Below are 24,343 nucleotides of genomic sequence, written 5' to 3'. Positions count from 1 at the left end.
CCCTGGGCACTATTTCATTTTTTTTAAATACTTCAATCTTGCGGGTGTCTCTTGGCATAATTTTTTTTCTAACTTTGGCCCCAGGAGGAGTCCCTCTAAGAGTCCCCCACAATGGCTAGGTGTTCAGGATATCCTTACCCTGCTCTTTATATGTATTTTTAATAAGACATTCAGGATAGGTGCCTAAGTCACCGAATACTGTAATGGCATCCTGCAACATTTGTGCTCATGTTGCAGGCAGCTAGTCAGAGCGATTGAGACCAGGGGAGCTTTATTCCTGTGAAAGTGAGTTGGCCCAAGGGGAAAAAACACAAGGCTAATCAGAATGCTCTATTTTTTAAACTGGGTTCATGAGAGCCTCTCAAACCCAACTGTCCAGATATACAAATATTGTTCAATCTTAATATCTCTAATGAACAGATTTACACAATACCACACAAACACACTTTTGGAACAAATATTTAGCTTCCTGTCAAATTTGGTGTAATTATGTTCAGCAGGTTTTGCAGAAGCACTGGTACAAAACTCCATAGAAAGTACATTGTGATTTTGCATTGTGGGACCCCCATTTTTTGGCCCTGCTTAATGGATCACCACAAAACTTTCCATGTACAAACTAAGTAAAAAAGAGCACCCTTTTTGATAGTTTTGTGAAGATTCATCAAACAGCACCAAACGTATTAGCAAATCCCCCTCAGTTTGGACCAAGCCGTAATCAAATTAGTCTTCACCCTTCTCCAATGGGAACAGTCCAGCCTGAACTACCAGGTCAGGTCATCCCTGAACCAGAAAACACACAACCAAGGGCTGGTGTAGCCCTCATCAGCCAGGTATAGCTTGGTCCTAGTGGTACAGTATGCATGGGACCCCTGTACGGGCATACCCAGCCCTGCTCCAATAGGAATAGTTCAGCCCAAACTGCCAGACCAGGTATTCTCTGAACTAAAAACAAAAGCAATGTACGACCAGTTCTGCCCATATTAGAATCAGCAGCCATGTATAGGCTGGCCCTAGCAGCACAGCGTGAATGGATGAGATTAACTCAATCAATCAGTCATTTGTAAAGTGCACTACATACCCGGGAGGGTCTCAAGACGCTGGGGGCGCTACTGAACGAACAGCCAGGTCATGAGCATCCTCCTGAAGGTCAGCAGGTCTTGGGTCTGTCGTAGGCTCAGTGGAAGGGTGTTTCATGTCTTGGCAGCGAGGTGGGAGAAGGATCTCCCACCGGTGGTTGTTCTTTGGATGCGTGGGAGGGTGGCTAGTGAGAGGTCCGCAGAGCGTAGCTGTCGGTTGGGGATGTAGAAGGAGAGCCGTCTGTTGAGGTAGGCTGGGCCGGTCTTGTGGAGTGCCTTGTGTGCGTGGATGAGGAGTTTTAAGGTTGTCCTCTTGCTGACGGGGAGCCAGTGCAGGTCCCTCAGGTGGAGGCTTATGTGGCCGTGGTGTGCCAAGTCGAGAATCAGTCGTGCCGAGGTGTTTTGGATGCGTTGTAGTCGTTTGATGAGCTTGATCAGGGCTCCCGCGTAGAGAGCATTTCCATAGCCGAGTCTGCTGCTGACGAGGGCCTGGGTGATTGTCTTTCTTGTGTCTGTCCGGATCCATCTGTAGATCTTGCGGAGCATGTAGAGGGTGTTGAAGCAGGAGGAGGAGACGGCGTTGACCTGTTTGGTCATTGAGAGCGTTGAGTGGAGGATGATTCCCAGGTTGTGTGCATGGTTGGTGGGCGTCCTGCCTGCTTCAGTGCCGTCGGCCACCAGGAGTCGTCCCAGGCTGAAGGGTTGGTGCCAAGGATGAGGACCTCCGTCTTGTCCGAGTTCAGCTTTAGAAGGCTGGTCTTCATCCAGTCAGCAACTGCCTTCATTCCTTCATGGAAGTTGGCTTTGGTGGTGGGGTCCTTGGTGAGGGAGAGGATCAGTTGAGTGTCATCGGCATAGGAGAATATGTTGAGGTCATGCTGTCGGACGACGTGTGCGAGCGGGGTTATGTAAATGTTGAACAGTGTCGGGCTGAGGGAGGATCCTTGGGGTACACCGCAGATGATCTCAGAGGCTTTGGACCAGAATGAGGGGAGGCGGATGCTCTGGGTTCTGCCGGAGAGGAAGGAGGTGGTCCATTCTAGAGCCTTGTCTCGGATCCCTGCGGCATGGAGGCGTGCGCATAGTGTGCGGTGGCAGACGGTGTCGAAGGCGGCAGAGAGGTCTAGAAAGATGAGTGCTGTGGTCTTGCCTTTGTCAAGCAGGGTCCTGATGTCGTTGGTGGCGGCGATATGGGCAGTCTTGGTTCTGTGGTTGCTGAGGAATCCTGACTGAGAAGGATCCAGGATTTTGTTTTCTTCTTTGTTAGCTGTCTGTTAACGATTTTATCAATGACCTGTCACGATGTCAATGGCCACATAAAAGGAACCACTAACCTCTGAGAGATGTCAGCAGGAACGATGGATAGAAGTAATCCCCCTTCTTCTCCAGGACGCATAACACACAGAGTGAAGTAAACACCGCTATGTATCTATGCCCCCCAGGGAAAAGGGAAGTGGATAAAATAATACACTTTGCCAAAGAGAGACTTCTCCTGTTGATGGGTTCTGTTGTCATTAGCATGGACCCTCACAGAATGCTAAGAGTCGTCTAACCCCAGGGGTTACTGCAGGTAGGAAATGACAAGAAGTCGATGGTTAGGACACCATTAAGCAAACACTGGTAGGATAAATAGACAATCATTCATTACATACTAACATTTTGGCAGTTTCATGAATGCAGGAAAATAACTCTCTTTATAGCTGACTCAGAATTAGAAGCAATCTTGCTCCTTAGTTTTCCCAAATCCAGTCAGGGAACCATGTCATCTATTAAGTGCAATCAGCGCGATTGTAAATAAGCAAAATCAGCAAGGTAAAACAAAGAAGGCAAAATCAGCAAGGTAAGGCAATGAATAAAGCAAAATCAGCAAGTAAAACAAAGAAGGCAAAATCAGCAAGGTAAGGCAACAAAGAAAGCAAAATCAGCAAGGGAACTCAGGAAAAGCAAAATCAGCAAGGTAAGCCACAAGGTAAAGAACACGTTCTATCGTGTTTGCTGAGCTCCGAGAAGTTCAAGGAAACCTTGCAAAGCGCACCGGGACTATTATTCCCAAGAAGAGTATCCGGTCTAAGTATAAAGTATAATGCAAAATAATACAGCCCCAAAAGACTCACGTGGCGGAGAACTGCAAACGCGTTCCTGCGTGGTTCTCACATGTCACGGAGTCTCGGAACCACCCGCCTTACAGCATTGCGGGTATGGTGATATAAACAAGGTGAGGTCTTCAAAACCTCTCAATGCGGCTCTTTGAACGCCGCCAGGGAAGTAGTTGCAGGGACGGAGAATCCTGCAGCGCGTCAGCGCGTTTCTCCGATCCCCGCCGAGGAAATACCTGGTAAAGTAGTTGGGAGTATACACAATGGCTTCTGCTTACAATAGCTCCAGGAATCCCGATTGACAAGCCCTGTTCCGTGGCCTCGGAAGGGCTTTGTAGGCATGGGACTTCCGGGTATTCGCCCACGAAGCCTCTGGGAAATGTAGTCCCACTTACGCCAGGCTCCCTCTGGTGGATGTTTGTGGCTATGACCCCGCTTTGATGTTATAAAGCAGGCTTTCTTTCCCCTGCCTTTCCAGGAACACATCGTGAGCGCTACATGACCTTTGCCGGGAAGGGGAGTAGAGAGATGGTCCGGAAGTTCTTGAGGTCTCTTGAGTCTGCCTTGGGTTTTTCAAGTAGGGCGTTGATCTCGGCGTGTTTACAGCTCTCTGGGAAGGTGGTGGTCTCGAGGGAGAGATTGATGCGCAGGTGGGGTGCGATGGAGCTGGTTGCTTTGTTGACGACGTAGTGAGGGAAGGGATCTGACGGGGAGCCGGAGTGGTTTGTGCTCATGATCTTGATGGTGTCATTGGTGCTCACGCTGGCCCAGGCTAGCAGGGGGTCGTGGTTGATGGTGTGCGGAGGGTCTGTTGTGTTGCTGTCTTTTGGGGCTGTTTGGGTGTTGAATCTGTAGTGTATGTCTGCTATCTTGCGGTAGCGAGGGAATCGCACAGGGCTTGGTGTTGGAGCTGGGGTTGGAGAGTTCCTTCATGATGTTGAAGAGCTCCTCGCTATTGTGTGCATTGTTGTCGAGGCTGTCTTTGAATGAGGTTCACTTGGCAGCCCTGATGAGGTGGTGGTGGTTGCGGATGGCGTCCTTGTGTGCTGCGCAGTTGTCCGGAGTTAGTTTGCTGTGCCATTTCTTCTCTAGTTTCCAGCAGGCTTGCTTGCAGGCTAGGAGTTCTGGGGTGAACCCGCTGGCCTTCTTGCTGGTGTCTCTGTGGGGGCGCTGTCCTTGATCCAGCGTTTGAGGCTGTGGTCTGCGTTGTCGGTGTTGGAGGGTTCGGTGGATGGGCTGAGGGCGAGGTTTGCATGGAGTTGGCCTTCGGTGATTTTGCTCCAGCAGTGGCGGGGGATCTGTTGCGTGCGGTGGTGTGTGGTGGGTTTCTGGAAGGTGAAATGGATGCAGCGGTTGTCGGTCTAGAGGAGTTCGGGGGTGTGGCTGACGAAGACATGCGGGCTTGAGGAGAAGACGAGGTTGTCCAGTTTCATGCCCAAGCGGGAGTCAACAGCTCCCAGAATTGGTTTATACTGGACTATGCACAGGGACACTAGATGTTCCCCTTATGCAGACTTTCAGGTGCTGGCAAGTGCACCCACCCAGCCCTAATACACTAAATCCTGTCTGAGAGGTGGTCACACCTCCCTGTGACAGGTTGCCTATTGTTCTGCCTTCCCCTGAATGAGCTTGGCTCAGCAGCAGGAGGGTAGAAATGTGTGTGTGGTCAGCAGCAACCTTTTTTGTGCTGCCAGGGCTTAGAAGGCTGGTATCGGTAACACCAGGGACCCAATGAAGCTCACTTCTGAGGGGTGGAATCATACCTCTCATACCAGTTACCGGTATGGGTGTATGATTCCACAATGTTTGACACCAAACACAATAGGGTTTGTTCCAGCCGTTTTAGAGTTGGTCATCACACGGTCGCATATTGCCACTCTATATGCCGTATATGGCTGCTTCACTATCTACCCAGTAAAATGGAATCCGTAGGGTGCCAGTGTGTCCGGCTCATGCAGTGGCACCCTCTCATTTAGAAATAAGCACCTTGCCTTCAGGATTGTTAAAGCCTGCTATAGGGGTTGTTTATAGTTTTTAATTGTAGTGACCCTTATATATAGTAAACCTATATCTTAAGTAAGTGGTGCATGCACCAACTTAAAAAGGCTGCAACAGCAGGCCTGTAGTTCCATTTTGCATGGCCTCTCATGGGTGGCATAATACAAGCTTCAGCCTATGGGAGGCCTCTGGGGTACATATGCCCTGGGTACATGGGTACCATAAACTAGGGACTGACAAGAGTACCTCAGTATCCAATCTGGAGTGTACCTAAGTACTTAACATAACAGTTTAGTGAAAAAGCAGATAGACTGGGGTCCCGATTAGCAGGATCCCAGTCAGACTAGTCAAAAACAGTATCACATTTAGCAAAAAGTGGAGGTAACCATAAGAAGCAGCTCCTACTTTCCTACAGGCCCTCATCATGACGGTGGTCAGATGAGTGTCCAACCACCATCGTATCGGGATGGAGACCGCCCGACATGTAATCAGTGGGTCCACCCACCTTATCATGATCCAACCACCTTGAACATGTCTTTTTTCAATTGCGGCTTGTGATGCGGCCCAGAAAAGGGGCTCAACATAAGATGCAAGTGTAAATGGCAGGTTTTTAAACATCCATGCACTGGTGCATGGATATTTGGGGGGCACCATATGTGCCCCCCTTGGCCGCTTAGCTGAGGCCCACGGGCACCCTGCTAAGGGCCCCCAAAGTCCCTTTCTGTCTGCCTTTACATATGTAAATGTAAATGTACATGTACATGGTGTAAGTGTACATGGTGGTTGGACCGCCATGTAAAGGCAGGGGGAAAAGTGACATGTTAATCCCTATGGCGGTGCCTTCACAGGCACCCCCGCCCCCTCATTGTATGGATTATGGTCGGACCGATGCTCCAACGGCTCCTGAAGCCTGTTGGAGGCATCAGTTGGTCCCCCCAACCACTGCAATCTGGCCAACAGCATCATAATGAGGCTGTCAGTACGCTGTCCTGACTGCTGGGCGGACCACCACCCATGGCCTGTCGCTGGCAGTCTTCTCGACAACCTCATTGGTCCTTTTGTCTCTTTTTCAGGGCTAAAAACACTCTAGTGGAGCCTTCAAGCTGTATACAAAAAGGAGTCCTCTCAAAGATATACACCTTTGCCCTGTGATCCAGCTGACATGCCTGAGGTCTTGGAAATCCAAAGATATTCTAGGTCCCATCTTTTTGAACTTCCAGGAGCAGCACCACTTGGTCACTGTTAAGACCCCTATGATGTCAAGATAGAGACCAGGACTCACTGCAGCAGAAGCCATCAGCAAGGTTTAGTCCAAGTCTGGCCAACTGGTCACTCCAAGAAAAGGTTGCTTGCAGCATGTTGTGTCCTGGTATCCTCATAGGAGATTAGCCAACTGAACTTTGGATTTCAGGTCTCAGTCCTGCTGGCAAGTAGGAGCATGCCTAGCCATTCAGGACACCACAAAGGTCACAGACAAAAGGTCAGATCCACTTCTCTTCTTCCACAGGTCCACATCTGATCTGATGAGCTGAGAGTGAGCTGCCAGTTTTGTAGAAGTCACTTGCCAGTGGGTCGGGGGGCTCCGTAACAGTTCAAAATTAATTAGCAACACATCCTGTTTGTCTTACATTGTACTGTTCTGAGTAAAACCCACCATGCAGCAAACTGTTGCCCTAGGAGGTTACTTGTGTCCCAGCCAGGGTGTGTTTAGGGAACTCAACAGTCTGCTTCTGCTCAACATTACCAAACTGGTTCTGAGAACAATTCTCCCTCCCACTGCGCTGGTGCCACGTTGGCTATATATGGCCAAGGAAACAAAGGCTTCTCGTCCTCAGGTCTGCATTTATACTAAGCTTTCAATGGACAGGCCTCATTCTGGTCCATTTTAAGTTAATTGAAATTCCTGTGGCCTTTACAAATGCCGTTCAGGAGCCGAGATGAATCGTATACCCCACCCAAGTCTTCAAGACGAAAGGCCTACCCCATTATTTCTGCTCTAGGAAGGGTTCCTCCAACCCATTAAAGTGAAATCACTGACAAAGGGCAGCAGATGAAAGGCTAAACCTATTTAGACTTCTGGGACTTCAGACAGGCAAACCTTTTAAAGGTTATTTTTCCCATATATGTATCAAAAATCCAGCTTCACCATGGAAATGGATTTTAATAAACATAAAAAATTGTGATTTGATAATTTCTGTAGCTTATCATAAACCAGAGCTATCAAAAAGAGTATTTTAATTGTACTTTAGCTTTCCTAATAGATTCAACTAATGCCATATTCAGTGATAAAAGCTTTTGTGGGCTGGTCACGGTAGCTACATTCCATCATTAAATTCTTGCATGTTCTGCATTTAAATACTAGGCACTCTTCTTTGTGGATTATAAGGTCTACTTAGGGGTGACTTATTTGGCATTTTAAAGTTGGGTTTTTTGTGTCAAAAAGGTTATTTTGACAGATTTGATTGCAGGTTTAAAAGTTGCAGCTGTCCGGTCACACATGTAGGCCCGAGGCCATGTTTTTCACTGTCAACATAGCGAGTGGCACAACCTCTGCTGTAGTCCACAGGTGATGTTTAACTTCCTATGCCATTGCCATCTTTCTTTTCCTGGCCCATATTCCATGGATTTACTGAAAGTTAGATTTTCGAATTGGAATTATCCAATTTGACCATTTTTGGAGGGTCGGAGCACATACACTGTGGACTGGATAGCAGTACCTGAGTGCAGAGTTGGAAAACAGAAATACTAGCCAGCAAAAAAATGAGTGTAATAATGAAATAAAAAATGGGATTTGCGTCAACTGTGATTACTGGATTACAATTTAAATGTGAAACATATGCATGGATGAGAAAATGTAATGGTAGATTATTTGTCCAGGAATGGGGCTCTGAAGAAAGCTGGAGGAATATGTGAGATAAATGGTGAATGAAGTGGCCCGATTTGGGTCACCCGAGTCACTCACCACCACCTCTCAGTCTTCCATAATAAACGAAGAGTAGGTCAGACAGTAGCGAATACAAATCAATTTCTGTTTATTCAGGTACACTCAGAGAGGAGCCCAGTCTACTCAGTCACGAGGAGTGCTGCAGAGGGACTGACATCATCAATCATAAAGATACATTATGTACATTTCAGAACCAATGACATGCCCATAATGGAATTTTCCAAGCAGATGCAGCAAAACAGTGAAATACAAAAAATACGTTTCGATTCTGAGGCTGGGCACACACTATCTGCTACTCAAGGTCGATCTGCGCGTGCCTGCCACTAGACAAGTGGGAGAAGGCCTCCATCTAGAAGGAAAGGTATGTGCTAATAAGAACAGTGTATTCATTAGCAAAGCCAAACCTGGCCTTAGAGAAACATAACCTAACAGAGCCTTTTCTCTGAAATAGTGGAGCATAAGTTTTGATTATAACACAAAATGGCGCTGTGAATGCTAACATACATGGAACAATGCGCAAACATGAATTTTTCTATTCTAAAAGACCCTACTTTTAGCATGAGCTAAACATTCTCATATCCTTTGTGGGTATATGAGGGCGGGGGTCGGGTGTCTAACAATTCTTCCCCAAAAGCATCAGTTTCCTCCTGAGCCAAATACGATTTATCAACATGCAAGAGAAATCTCCTATCCTCACATTCAACTCCCTTTTCCTGTTTTTCTCTATCATATGCTACAGCTTTCTGAGTCAGTGTCTGCAACTTCCCTTTCCGTGCATCTTTCTCCATCTTCAATCTTCTCTGCCTAGCTGCTTTCTGCCACATTCTGAGAGAATCAAACATAGACTGTATACTTTATCTATTGAACAACTGTTCCTGTAAATACCCTATCTTTTGTTCATCGAAAGTGCCCATTAACGGTCACTGCAACTCAGCATTGTCCCTTGTATATTTGTACCATAATGTACTAAACATAATAGGGACAAGACCATGCTTCGCATACATATCAAAATTAGGAGTGCCTTCGGGAGGCGCCGGCTGAGCTTTTTCCAATCGAGCATCTGCAGAACAGCAGCAACAGCACAACAAAAACAGTTTACTGATCCCAGGCATTCTCAAAAGAAAACAAGTTCACTATTTATGCCTGGCAAAGCATTGCAAATGCTTTTATCCCAAAGACGGTCCTCAGACCGTACCAAATGCATACCAAAATGGTACCATATCCACAACGAAGCAAAATAAACTCACCTGATATATGCAGGTCAAGCTAAGTAATTCTCCACTGCCGACCCTTTAGACCAAATGGTCAGATCCAAGGGTTTTGCCATGAAGGACTCCAGTCGGTATGACCTCTGGGGAAGGCACCGTTCAGCAGGGCTGAAGGGGCAGCTGCGAGCAATTAATGCCCCTCATACAGGGATCCCTGAACCATCAGTCTGACCCGACGATGGCCTTGACCTCCCCCCATCCGTGGAAGTGGATGGGTCACTCACCCAAAGGAGTCTCTGTTCAGGCGCTAACTGAAGGAAGTGGCTCAATTTAGGTCACCCGGATCACTCACAACCACCTCTCAGCCTTCCATACTAAATGAAGAGTCAGTCAAACAGTAGAGAATACAAACCAATATCTGTTTATTCAAGTACACTCAGAGTGGAGCCCAGTCTGCCCAGTCTCTTGAAGTGCTACAGAGGGCCTGACAGCAGCAAGCATAAAGATACATTATGTACATTTCAGAACCATTGAAGACACGCCCATAATGGGATTTTCCAAGCAGATGCAGCAAAACAGTGAAATACAAAAAATAAGTTTTGATTCTGAGGCCGGCCACACACTATCTGCGACTCAAGGTCGATCTGCCTGTGCCCGCCATGAGACAAGTGGGAGAAGGCCTCTATCTAGAAGGAAAGGCATGCGTTAATAAGAACAGTGTGTTTTGTTCATTAGCTAAGCAAAACCTGACCTTGGAGAAACATAACCTAATAGAGGCCTTTTCTCAGAAATAGCGCTTAAGTTTCGATTATAACACGAAATAGAACTGGGAATGCTACCATGCATAGAACAATGTGCAAAAGTGAATTTTTCTATTCTAACAATGCTGTTAAGGAATATGAAGTGTTTGAAAGTTTAGTGGGATGAACAGTTTCAAAAGAACAGTTGCAGAGTTGAAGAGTAAAATTATCAGAGTAGTCAAGAGTCATGTTATTGTTGATGGTAAATATGAAGACTAACTAAAAATGATCTGGTTAAGATCTGTGATGTGTGTGTGGGTATTTTCGGTTTCGGTGTATGCATCTGTGTTTGTTTCTCTTTGTGTATGAGAGATGTACTGCAGGCAGTTGTACGCATGTTTGTGAGTTTGTGCTGTTTCCCATAGTAAGGCTGGGATGAAGCACAGAATGTGGAATGTTAATTGAAGCTCTTTGGGAATGTACTGGGGAAACGCTTTGCTTGATTTTCTACTCCAGTGTGGGTGTTTCATCAAAGTTTAAGCCTTACTAACTTTGAATGCATTTGCCATTATACCTTGAGCTTGGAACAATAGGATCATCTTCAAATTAAGCTCAGTTTTTCATGGCCATTGTCAAAAGAATGTGAAAAAGTACATCTAGTCACAAACCCCACATTTATGTTTCCATATGAATACTCACACAGCTCTTACAATAGTCCGAATAGGGAGACCACTGACAAACTCCTACCAATAACCAGGTGATAATATACATACAACCTGTAATAACCACAAACTCTTTTACCCATGCTAGGCAACATCAGAAACACGTCTTTAGAAAAGCTTGTGTTCAATGGAATCAATTAAAAGAATGTTTCATGGTCCAAATGCTGCTACACGCCGCCTTGGTGCTCCTCTGCTCCCGCGGTCTCAATGCTTCTCTGCTCCCATCCCCACCCATTCAAAACACTGCTCTCACATGAGAGCAGCGTCATGATCAGCCTGAGAGTGCTGAAATGCTGCTAAGTTAGGGCCTGGGAGCCTGCTCTGGTTCTCCACCCGGCTGTGCGACACAGTCAGGTGAAGAAATGCTAAGTGCGTATGATGGTTTGGTCGGCCAAACTGTCATGCACACTTAAAGTGCACCTACCGCTTCTACTCTCTAGTTGATGATGCTGGGCTACAGACGATGGCCACACCCTGCCCTCGAGAAGGTGGAATGAATATTTTTAAAAAATGTTAATAAAATTGTTTTATTATCATTTTATTTTCAATCCGATGCCTTTCGGCAGTGGGGTGACGCTACGCCACCTTAGCGAAGGAGCCGTCCCTGGTCCAAAGTAGTTCACAAAACTGCAGTTATAATATGGAAAGATGGTCCATGTGTTGAAGCTCAACCAAATATTCTACAACACAGTAAAACACATTCCTTTCAGACCCCATTTTTGACACTCAGACCAGTTCATGAGTCAACACTTTTCAAGAGGAGTTTAGCAAAAACAGCACTAAATATATCTCAGCACCTCTAGGAAATGTTTTAAAATTTAGTTATAAGATTCGGTACAACTAATAAAAAATATTCTGAGCATTATCTATTCCCAGGCCAACAGTGTACATTAGAAATATCATGAATAAATATAGATTTTTTAATAGAATTAGAAACATTTCGTAGCATAAATTAAAATTAGTCATCATAAAACAAATGAGTAATACTGCAATAAGGATACAATATGTATTAAGTGAAACAAAGATCATGAGAGATCATCACTTTCCACAAGGCTCCTCTCCTGGTGCCAAGCACCTGATCCCCAGTCAACAGCCTAAGTAAAAAAAAAACAATATTAGCAAGGCCTGGTGCTAAGATTAACATTTATTTTTATTTTTAATTGCACGATATCATAAAAATAAAAAGAAGTAAACAAATAAAATATGTTGCTAAAAGGCAAGCAATAAAAAATAATTTAGACCAAATGAATGGATACCTACTGCAAATTATTTTCAAACAACAATAATATCCTTCCTTGTAGTCTTGGAAAATGTTTAGAAACCCGTTTTAGTTTTAATGTACAGTAAAAGGATTTATAATTCTTATTAGTGAAAACAAAATGTACTATTAAATTTAAATAATTGCTTTCCGAAGGCATTGTTCAAACAAAGTAAAGTAAAGAAAATAAGACAAAGAATGGAAGGATAAAAAGCATTGTCAAATTAAAGTATTGGCTTACCAGCCCAAGCACTGAAGTGCACGTCTTGTTAGGTGGGTAACGCATTTGATTAAGAAGTCCTCGGATGCTTGATTCCGTCCTGGGAAGGACATGGCTTTTGTAGTTCGGACTGGACTGTTCCCATGGGGCACAGGGTCAGAGCTGATTTGCATATCGCCATTGTCTAACCCAGGGTGGTGTGGAGTGCAAAAAAACGATGGATTTGGGCCCAGATCTTTGGACTGGGTTGAGTGTGTGACATTGATCCACATTCGGTCCATCACCTGTTGTGTTTGCATATTCCGCCCTATGTGCGCTGGGGATGCCCAGACGTGGGTCCCAGGCACTCCACACCACTGGAGTCAAGCTAGCCGGGCTGATGAGAGGTGTTACCTCGAAACCGGTCCGGTCCTCGGATGCTTGATTCCGTTCTGGGAAGGACATGGCTTTTGTAGTTCGGACTGGACTGTTCCCATGGGGCACAGGGTCAGAGCTGATTTGCATATCGCCATTGTCTAACCCAGGGTGGTGTGGAGTGCAAAAAAACGATGGATTTGGGCCCAGATCTTTGGACTGGGTTGAGTGTGTGACATTGATCCACATTCGGTCCATCACCTGTTGTGTTTGCATATCACATTGACTAACAGCAGGTTTACTCATTTCCTCATGCTGCATGCTTTGGTGTCTAAAGCAAAATGTGAACAACAGTTGAACAGACCTATGGACTACGAGAGATTACCCGCCCCTATATATGTGTATATGTACATGCATTATTCATGTCCGTAAACAAAAGGAGAAGAACCACTAATGAGAAGAAGACACATGTAACAACAAAAGCCTGAAAGCTAACATTGAGGGGGAAAAGCTGATATTGTCTAAAAACATTATTGGTACTCTTCCGTCTATCATTTGTTTGTGTAGCACAACTGGAGCTGGCACCATCACCAGCCATATTTACACACTGTAGTTTTCCTAACACAATTTACCCTTTTCACCCAACACTTTAATTTCTGTACATTTTGAGTACTTACAGTTAGATAATATCTAACTAAAAATGAGACTGCCGTTCTCCTCCCTTTATCTGCCAAACTCAGACAAAACAGCTCCCTTTCCATGGATCGGTCCTTCCTCCTTCATCTTCGTCAGTTTGGTTCTTCAAGTCACAGTGAAAATGGCATGATTAAGTTTCTTCTATTTTACAATACTCTACATTGACATGTTCTCCTAAGCTAGCTGTAGTTTCAGAATTTAGAAAATCTATTCCCGCTAGGGCCTAGACAGGGGTTCTTTACCTTTTATATTGTACAATTTTACCTCCCACTGTACTTTCGTTAATTTAATCTTTGAAAGCAAAATTGTATACTTGACATCATTAATATCTTTTACTTAACAATTTCAATGATAAATGTGTTTTTGTTTCATAGTTCTGTGTTTTAAATTGTGGAATGCACTTGTGGGTCATGATAGCATTCTATATTTAGGTTGTCATTTTTGTTTATTATACAAAAGCTCAGCTATTTAACAATCCTCTAGACCATCAGTCCAAAATCACCCAGAGCCGAACCACAAGATGGAATATGGATTACGTTTTAGCTCCATTTTCATTGCACTACTTCCTTGTTTAAAAAGATTTATCTTTCAACCAGACATTGAAAAATCCAATGTGTTGGGTGTTGGTCTTTGTCTATTGTAAGACAAGTAGGATCAAAGTGGAAAGACACCCTCCAAATACAAAATCTTATACTTAGACTAACTTTAAAACTGTTCCCACATTTGTGTGTGCTATACAGTACAATACACATGAGATGTTAGAAAAGTTAAGAGAAATGAAAAGATTTCCCCTTTTTTAACACCTGCCTCCAGGACGTGTTATTGTTTGTAGCTAAACACTGTTTACCATTGTTAGCAGACAGAGATTTGCTTCCAAACCCACTGATGGGAGCATATGAATGCCCATACACCCCACATGGAAAACCATCTTCTACATGCAAAGTAATGCAAAGCAGTGCAAAGTGCAATTGTCAACTCTCCAGTAAATATCTTATTAAGGCTTTACACTGGATTGTTTCCCTTTTGTGACTAATCACTGATGCACACCTTGAACAATCTGCCCGTAGGTCTTGGTGGAGCTTACAATCCATTATGGAGTAATACACAACTTTCCACCTTTAGGAAGTTACAAAGTCTGTAGAGTTTGCATTCAGGTAAGTTTCCCAGATGAACAATTGTGGGCAATGCTCTGTTTTAAAGTAGGCATAGGTGTTCTTTTTCAATGGCAACTTGTTTCTCTAGTGGATTTATTTCAACTTACAGTTATTTTGAAACTCTCCCAACTGTGTGAAGAAAATTAACTGGTTGTAGTTTTAAAATAATCTTCACAAAGGGAGCATAGGAAAAGGTGAACAACTTTCCCCCAAACTAGTTGCCAGGAATATTTTTCTAATGGGAGTATGGACCCGGTAATGACAACATGAAGTCAAATGGTCATCTATAGAAAGAAGAACGTTGGCTTTATCGAGGTTTCAGCAGTCTTAAGGGGTCTTAATAAATACCTGTTTTCAGAAAGGGTAATAAAGTATTGAGTCTGGCCGCATTATGGTGATGTAGCGGAAATTTCATTTTACTTGTAGGGGTGCATTATAATCACATGTTTGGGGCGCACCTGCATTTAATCCTTAGTTGTATTAACATGAAATGCTAGAATTATGAAATGTGTTGTGCTTAAGGTCATCAAAAAGGAACATGGAGAATTAACTTAGCAAGGGAATGTAACTAGTAGAAACTATTAACGTGAAGAACTCATGTTGTGAACTGACAATTATTCATGTAGTAAATGTGGCTATTAGTTGTGTCATTTTAAATGTAGGTATATGCATTAATTTAATGCACCTTATTTCCTATGCAATCCATAAAAGTTTCTGTGATGTTTTGTTATGTAAACTGAACTCTGAAGACCTGAAACGCTGTTCCCGGAAACTCTTGCTTTAGAATTAACAGCTGAATTTCATGTCTGCTGTAGAATTTGTTCTTTCTCAGGTTTATGTTGCAGTTGAAAGAAGTGTTCTTGTTAGCTAGAATAATGTCTTTGTTTAGCTAGTCAGACGAGGAGAAAAAAAGTTACAATCATTTTGCTTGAGTCGATAAAGGAACGTTGTTGTGCTTCACACAGGAGAAGGTCTGGGAACCGTGGGCAAAGTGTTGTGAGAGAAGGAAATTGTTGTCTCATGGAAAATTACCTTTAGGATCGTACCCAGAGCAGATGGTATGACCCAATACAGATCGTGGAAAAGATACCTGCAACAATGTGCTATTGGGAGTAGGGAAAGTGCCTGCTTCTTCTTCAGCCTTTGGAGAGGAACATCTTCCAGCAAGCTGTCTTGGTAACTTAATGCTATATGACCTATTGATGGTGGAGAGAACTTAAGTAGGGATGTCACTTTAGTTTTGGTGTAGAGATAGACTAAGGCTTTTATTAATTTCCCTTGATGAAGGGAAACTTGGACTCATGCTTTTGATCCTCTGCATCCTGTTCCTTGAACTAATTGTTTTGTTAATGTTACATCATCTAAATTGTATACGCAGATTTGGGTTTATGCTAATTCCAACATAGTTCTATACCCTTATATTGGAGTCTCTTTATATTAAGTTATTTATGGCTTTGTAATAAATCAAACTAACCTTACGTAGTTGTCTGTGGTTACTATGTGTCCGAAGAGTTTCCTGTTAAATTGACTGGCCACAATAATGAGTTATCTCCCCTCTATGCTTACACACTGCTGAATAGAAGCATTGGATTGTGTTTCTAGAACAATTCCAGAATTTATGGGCCAGACCCTTTCAATGCGATGGGCTGCTAACATAGTTTGAACAATTAAAAAGTACATGTACAGACTGTCTACCATTACGATGGCGTCCTCAGTGACATTGTTGAACCTGTGCAGTAAAACACAGATGAATCCTTACACAGAACTCATCTACTTGCAACATGGGAATTAGGGTATAGAAGATGAATTCCTGTCTTTCGGAATACCTTGAATCATAGTACCCATTCATGCTTAATTCAGATTCAATACCATACCCTCAGACCACATCTCAATGTGTGAAGTTTTCCATCAATGGCTCACAACCTTCAAAAACACAATGTTGAGGATAATGCTGAAGCATCACCCTGCTCTTAAAGTGCTGGTTTAAGAAAAAAAAACACTGACAATAGAAACTGACCAAAAAAGTAAACTGGATCAGTGCAGGAACAGGTCGAATATCTGGAACCGAAAGAAGAGAATCCTGCTGGTACAAGTGAGATGCCAGAAAAACCTTTGAATACCAATAATTGCCTGAAAATATAAGGAAGTCAAAAGTCTAGGAATATGCAATAAGGATATGAATTAGATGAAACCATTAGGCACTTACAAAAAAGAGCAATGATCATGTGAGTAGGGCTTTCTCTTTTATCTTTGTTTTTCAGTAATGTGTAAAGGGTGTCTCAATTCCAAAGAAAAGTCTCAAACAAAACCTCAACAATGCTGTATAGCAAGAAAAATAGTGATCCTGTCTTGTTTTTCATATCTCTGGTGGTAGGCCACAGGGAGCCAGGAATCACATCTACTAGGTGCCTTTTGAAGACAACCATCCCATTACATCATGAATGGCCAGGCCAAGGGGACACAAAAACCTATGGAGACAAGGCGAGAGACTGAGAGGCAGAGAGAGAAAGTGCAAGGTATGTGAACAAACAGGAAGAGAAGAGAAACTTTGGGAGCGAGGCTCTGAGAAACACCAGGAGGGATGGAAAAAGAGAGGGACAGAGAGAGGCGCAGCGAGTGCTGGTGAAAGAGAACAACAAGGATATAATGACAAGGAGAGACAGAAAGTTTAGGAGGAAATGAAAGACAGAGAGACCAAGCATGGACTGCCAAAGCAGGGAAAGATTATATGTTTGGAAGATACAGCAGGAGAGACACATAATTCAGATAGATACAAATATAAAAAGACAAAGAAAAGAAGAGACAGAGAAGGGCAGTGAGTGAGACAAAGGGTGAGGCAAAGAAGGACTACTGGACAGAGATAAATGTAAGAAGTGACAGAGAATGGTGGTGAGGGAGCAAGAGACAAGGCAGAGAGACAAATATGAGAAAGTCCTAAAAGTCAGAAAGACGGGGAGAGGTGTACAACAACGAACAACCAGAGAAAGGGAGGGCAAGAGTAAGAAACACAGAGACAGCGAATGAAAGTGAGAGAGATACAAACAGTTAGAGAAAGTCAGGAGAGGGAGAAAAGGACTGTGGACGACGGAAGAGAAATTCATTGACAGAGAAACAGAGATAGAAAGTGAGACATTGTCCATGGGGCTCTAGAGAGCGCAGAGCAAGATGGCCACACCTTAGTTCGGCTCTGCGGGCTAGACAGCATAACCCTTCAATTATCCTGTACATCTACCACTTCAGAACGGATACACTACAGAGGTAATACTTTGCAGCAAAGACAAGCTGCGCTAAGACCAGATTGTCCCTGGAAAGCAATGCAGCGAAGTGCCCTGAGAGCTCTCAGTGGGCTGTGCCTAGTGGAGGTGGAGGTGAAACTCCGAAACTGGTCCTAGGATGCTTGTTTCCAGTCCAGGGAGGACCTGACCTGGCAGTTCAGGCTGGACTGTTCCCATTGGGCTCAGAGGCAAGACTGATTGCAGATGACTGGGTTAAAACTGGACTGGCATGGGAAGCAAAACAACAATGGATTTAGGCCCAGATCTCTGAACTGGGCTGAATGTATGACATTGTTCTGCATTCTGTCTATCAATTGTTCTTTTTGCATTTGTTAACTCGAGTGGGACAGGTTTGCCCAGACGTGGGTCCCCTGCTCTCCATGCCACTGGAGTAAAGCTATCTTGGCTGATGAGGGGTGAAAGCCCAAAAACGGTCGAGGAGAACTGGTATTCCCCCTTTTGAGATCAACTCTGTTAAGTGCACCATAGTAGCTTGGTGGACTCTGAGAGTGTGGGCTTGTACAATTCCAATGCATGCCCCAGCCCTACCTCTTGTACACTGCCCAGACATCTAAGTTACGCAGGAGCTGAGGCTCTGGCAATGCAGGTGATTGCCGGCCTGTACACTGTGGTCGATATGTTTTCAGGTGGAACGTTCATTACATTGCAGGATCTTCCCTCTAATGAACCACAGACCCCTCTCCTGGTCTTTCTCTATCTGTGCCTGCGGAAGGCTGTACAGAGCTATATCCGTCATTTCCCCTTGAACCCCCACTCTTGGGTCACTGGAGACTTTGCCCCACCATGTGGGCATCTCATCACCAAATTATATAATGCAGCCTGAAGAGAGAAACACATTACTTCAAATCAGACTCTAGATAAATGGAATATAATACTTGACACACCCTTGTCGGTACACCAATGGAGTTTCCGCTGCATGCTCATAGGAATGCTAACTCTGAATTGTAATTTACGTATAATACATTTCAAGTTCTTGCAGCAAATATACTATAATTTATTTTATACGATTTTATATAGCGCAAACATTACCCGAAGGTGTCAGAGCGCTTTACTAAAGAACCAGTTGTGTTACATAAGGAATTTGAATGACATGAGTTACATAAAAGATAGAGAGGTTTAGGGAGGATGCACAGCTGTTCAGTTCAAGTTATTGAAATGATCCAACCACAGACGTCCACAATAGAAATTTACAATGGAACCAAACCATGCCACAACTGTGGACACTGCAACAACATCATCAGAGGAAATAAAATTAATCACCCGATGAAAGGTCATGAAATCAAACTAAGAGTTAATGCTACGTGTGATTCGACAAATGTTATTTATGCTCTCAAATGCCCGTGTGGCAAACTATACATCGGGAAGACGGAACGCCGCATCAAAACAAGAATCACAGAACACAAATCGAATATACGCCTAAAGAATGTGAAATCCACAGTTGCGATACACTTTATGGAATCCAAACACAGTATTGCTCAACTGAAATTCCTGATTCTAGAAAACATCAAAAGAATAGAAGGCAGAGACAACACGAAATACCTACTTCAAAGAGAGAATTCATGGATTTATAGACTGTGTACCCCAAAACCTTTTGGACTCAATGAAAGGATTGAATTTTCATGCTATTTATAAAGTATAAAATGTAAATTTGCTTCAGTGCTTCACCTTGGTACCCCTGTGTATTCTTATACTGCATAGAGACACACCATACACTCTAGCTCAGCCGTGACTTAGCTCACCTCACTCACCGCCGCCTAACCCTGTTGTTTTTTCACCTCACCACTGTTCGAGACCGTCAGAAGTAGATTTTTTTTATCTTTTATAAACATGATTAACAACACACAACTATTTAATTTTCTAATCCATACATTACTATCACCACATATTTCGATAAACTGAGTTGAATATTCCATACGACCAGTCGACTTATAGTCTTTTTACAGTTTCAATACACCATGTGACCGCAATCACGTTTGAAAACACAACCTTAACGGTCACAACGTTACAACGAGTAACGATAGAACAACACAGAAGCCGTGCCCGTGGCTGTTCCAAACCCTCGTTCTCTGAATAACAGGTTAGTCTTTACAACATAAATCTTGCCCTGCCATAACACATCGCACCATTGTGTCGAACTCTCTAAACTTATTTGGGGAACTTTCTTCTAAAGTTCAATTCAACAGTAGAACCCACTAAAGTGAAAGACAGGCATGTAAGTTACCATTCATTTTTTCTCAAATGATAATACAGATCTTCGAACTTTGTTGATATGATGTTGAAATGTACCAACAGTGTATGCCTTAATGCCTATTGCAGTATCAAGTTACACACATATGTTTTCTTTTTACAGTGTTATTCCCTGATGAAGGGCTCAATATGCAGCCCGAAATGCATTGGATGTTATGTACTCTAATGATGCCTCATTGATGAAAAAATGCGAAACCGTATGACATTGAATATGCTTTAACCAATATTCATTGAAAAAACGAACATTGTCAAATAAATGAAGTCATAAACTGAACTAACTGTGTGGAATCCTCTCTCTACAAGAGGAGTAAATAGTGTTCCCAAGGGGATGGTCCCAGTGACCCACTGGAATCACATTTCTCACTGTTACATAAGAGATACACACAGAAAAAAAAATGTACAAGGTGAAAAGTCACTCAAGGAAGAGATATAAACACAATATACAACAACAGCAATTTATTTGTTTTTTTACAACCATAAAATATAACACTTTTTAAAATTTGCTACAATATATGTTAAAAAACTATTTCACGATAAAATACATCATTAAGTCTTGATATATACAAAAGAAGAAAATTGTTCTACTCATTAAATAACCGTATTCACGATAAAGTGCATCATTATGTTCCAGCTCGGTATTAACCATATTCCCAGATTCAATGTCTGCTTTTTTTTAAGAGTGAGTCAATCATGGTTAAAAACTTTACCCCTCTACAGATTAAAATATTTGATGACCCCCCGCCCAGCAGGTAATAGTCTGCCTGCAGGTACTTATATTGAGCTCTTTTAAGATGGTTTTTAAAAGCATTTTTATCGCTTTGAATACTGCAGGACAGACACACATCACATGGCAAAGGGACTCCTTGTGATATCCACATAGTCTGCAAGTTGCATTATCATATTTCCCTTTCCAACTTGTTTGCAAATCCTTAGTTTCGTATACTTCAAACCGATACAGCATATACTTCTTTTTCAGAGACAATCTGAAGTGAGCTGCTAGATATGCTTACAGTTTTAATTTTTCATATGAATTTATCACTGTCCAGGAGTGTCGCCTTTTTACCATTGTATTTTTGTCTTCTAGGAATGATAATTGTTTTGCGGAGCCGTTGCACACTCTGTTGAACGCCACCCTCTCCATCTTGCTGTCCCATGCCTCTTGCATGTCCAGTTCTACCAGAGCTATTCTTAGGCATTCACCCCAAGAACAATGGGATTTTTGATCAAACTGGGCCCTTATTACTGTCTAGCATTGATTGTTCAGGGTGCCGGGTTCCGAAGAGCGAAGTTTCCAACATAATTTCACAAAAACAGATTGCCTCTGGAAGTTCTGATTTTGAAGTCCAAATTCCAGGCGAATCTGTGCGGGTGACGCTGCTCTTGGGAGATGAAAAACAGCTTTATACACTTTTGTATGTAAATCGTTTAAGATTCCGGACTTCCTACCATGCCATATTTCTTGTCCGTAAACCAATGCTGGAAGTCATTATGCTGCCATTGTTTTTAAAAGATGACTGTAATATGGGCAACTAAATTTTATTTGGAGCTGTTTATATGCAAAAATTAAAGTTTGTGCTTTTGCTCCTATTGCACTTTTTTCATCCTTAAAGGATATACATTGCCCTAAATTGATACCCAAATACTTATAGCTACCAACTTCCTCTATTTCTTTACCATTGGTGAACCACTTAAATTTTCTTTTGGGCCTACTAAACGCACGACCTTTGTTTTTTCCTGTTTATCTCCAGCCCCAGTTGATCAAATTAATTAGTCAAGTGGTTGATGACTCTTTGCAAGCCAATAGGGGTTTGGCTTCAGACCACTATGTCATCTGCGTATTGCAGGTACTGTATGTGGTCCTCTGCCAATTTCGGGGATGGCCATTTACTTTTGACAAATGGTTGTCTAGGTCTGCAAGGTACAAGTTAAAAAGGCTCGGGGCCAAGACACATCCCTGTTTCAGGCCGTTTATTATATTGATCTTAGATGATGCTATGCTACCATCTCCGAACTTCACCCGGGCCCAGGTTTCGCTATGGAGGGATATTATCAAGTTAATTAGTTGTTGTGGTACCCCCATCCTTTCAATTTTGTCCATAGTCGTTCACGTGAAACTCTGTCAAAAGCCGATTTTAAATCTATATAGCATACAAATAGAGCTGATTTCTTTAAAATTGCTTTTTTTCTGTGAGAAGTGCAATTGCTGCAAGGTTTGTGCTTGTACCCATTCCTTGCCTAAAACCAGTTTGATATTTGGGAATTATACCTTTCTCCTCCATCCAGTCCTGTAGATGTAATAATAGACAGGAGGCATAGAGTTTTGCTCATTGCGATTACCGTTTTTATATATAGGAAGAAATATGCTCCGTCTCCAGGAAATAAAATATACGTTCTTTAAAATATTTACGATTTAAAAAAAAGTAGTCCCTTGGAAGTAGCGCCGGCCGCGACGTGCGTGCTGACATCAGGACCGCGGGGAGGAGCAGCTTACAGGAGTGCAAGGAGGAGCGGCATACAGGCGGGGAGGAGCGGTGAGGAGCGGCGGACAGGTGGTGAGGAGCGGCGGACAGGCGGGGAGGAGCGGCGGACAGGGTCGGGCGGGGGCCCTGAAGCCTGAGACAACGCAGGGGCGGACGGAGGCCCAGAATCCTGATTGCTCCCGGACAACGTCGGGACGGGCTGCTAGTGAGTTATATAAAGCGATGTCTCTACCAGCAAATGGGAGACACTAATTGTAAAAGCATTGGCAAAGCCAATTGGTCTCACCTACGTGAAATTTATTGGCTTTGCTAATCATTTTTAGCTGCGTTGCAAATAGTTGAAAGTAATTTAGAAAAACTGTATGGCACAGCCACTGTTTTCCATGTTATAGCATTTTTTCCCCCGCTATGCTTCACTGAAGCTAGCACTGCTATATAATATGGCTAATAAACATTGCCAAAGACAATAAATCTCGCATAGGCAAGACCTATTGGCTTTGTCAAAGCTTGGTGTGGAATGTCAAATGGTAAGTTATGAGTATTGGTATAGTGTTGACAACGGCTGATGTACTAATGTTATAGATTGGGGAATGCCCTTGCCAAGGTGTTAGTGTGTCCAGATTTAGAAGCAATTTGGAATGTAGAAAAACTGTGAAAATTTTCCATATAAATGTGCTGCATGGAAAATAAGCTGTAGGTAGAAAAGTCCCACAGTTTACAACTTTTAGTACAGTAATGCTTTATTCTATGTGTTACTTTGTGTGCAATGGTTATAAAACAACCAAAAAAGCAGTCCTGGTTGCTTGTTTATCAGTAAAATATAGCAATAGTCATTTTTCAGTGGGTTTCCTAGACCTTTTGGCTCCTGAGCCACAGCCCCATCCAAATCATGAACCTAATTGCCTCCAAGGTTACTGCACTTGTGGAGAAGTGTGGCTCACTGGTTAGAGGAGGCAGACCTGGAAGCAGAGGTCAGCCTGGGACCAGGGTTCAATTCCCGGCTCGGCGGGGTCTAGAGTCCTAAAAATGTCCATGGACTCGACAATTCTCGCTCCAGTGCCTACTCGATTCACGGGTTCCGACTCTGGGTAATAGCTTGCTTAATCTCCACAATGGCCCCTCGCAGCGGGATGCCTGGCTTTGACCTTGCGGATACCCTGCCGGGGTTATCTCACAGGGGAATACCAGGACGGGTTCCCTAAGCAAGCGCTTAGAAACCGATTGGTGATTTGCACTATATAAATTCCTGCACATTTACATTTACATTTACTTGTGACTGCTTGATTAATCTATACTACTATTATAAAGAGAGAACTGTGTCCTTTGAGCCAGGTAAACTCGAAAAGTACACCACCAATCGCAACACCCAATACAGCGTTGGAAAGGGGGGGTCCTGTAGATGGACATAGGCTATAAAAAATATAAAAATAAACGTTATTTAAAAAATAACCAATAAAAAAAGTAGTCCCTAAAAAGTAGTGCCGGCCGTGTGCCCTAACAACGTGGACGTGCGTGCTGACATCATCTAGCGCGGGGAGGGGCGGTGGGCAGCAGCGGGGAAGTCGGGCTGAGATACAAGAAGCGCGGGGAGGAGCGGAACGTGTGCGGCTCAGAGAAGTGATGGGAGGAGGCGGACCAAGGAGCGGTGAAGTCGGGCTGATGGGAGGAGGCGGAACGAGGAGCGGTGAAGTCGGGCTGATGTGAGGAGGCGGAACGAGGAGCGGTGAAGTCGGGCTGAGGTAGGTGAAGCGCGGGACCGCTGAGAGGAGGCAGAACGTGTGCGGCTGAGTGAAGCGCGGGGAGCAGTGGAAATGTCGTGGCAGGCGGGGGCCGGGGCGTGAGTGCACGCAAGGC

The sequence above is a fragment of the Lissotriton vulgaris genome, chromosome 12, assembly GCF_964263255.1.
Source record: "Lissotriton vulgaris chromosome 12, aLisVul1.2, whole genome shotgun sequence".
Lineage (NCBI taxonomy): Eukaryota > Metazoa > Chordata > Amphibia > Caudata > Salamandridae > Lissotriton > Lissotriton vulgaris.
The sequence above is the reverse complement of the archived record's forward strand: the minus strand, read 5'-3'. Positions refer to the sequence as shown.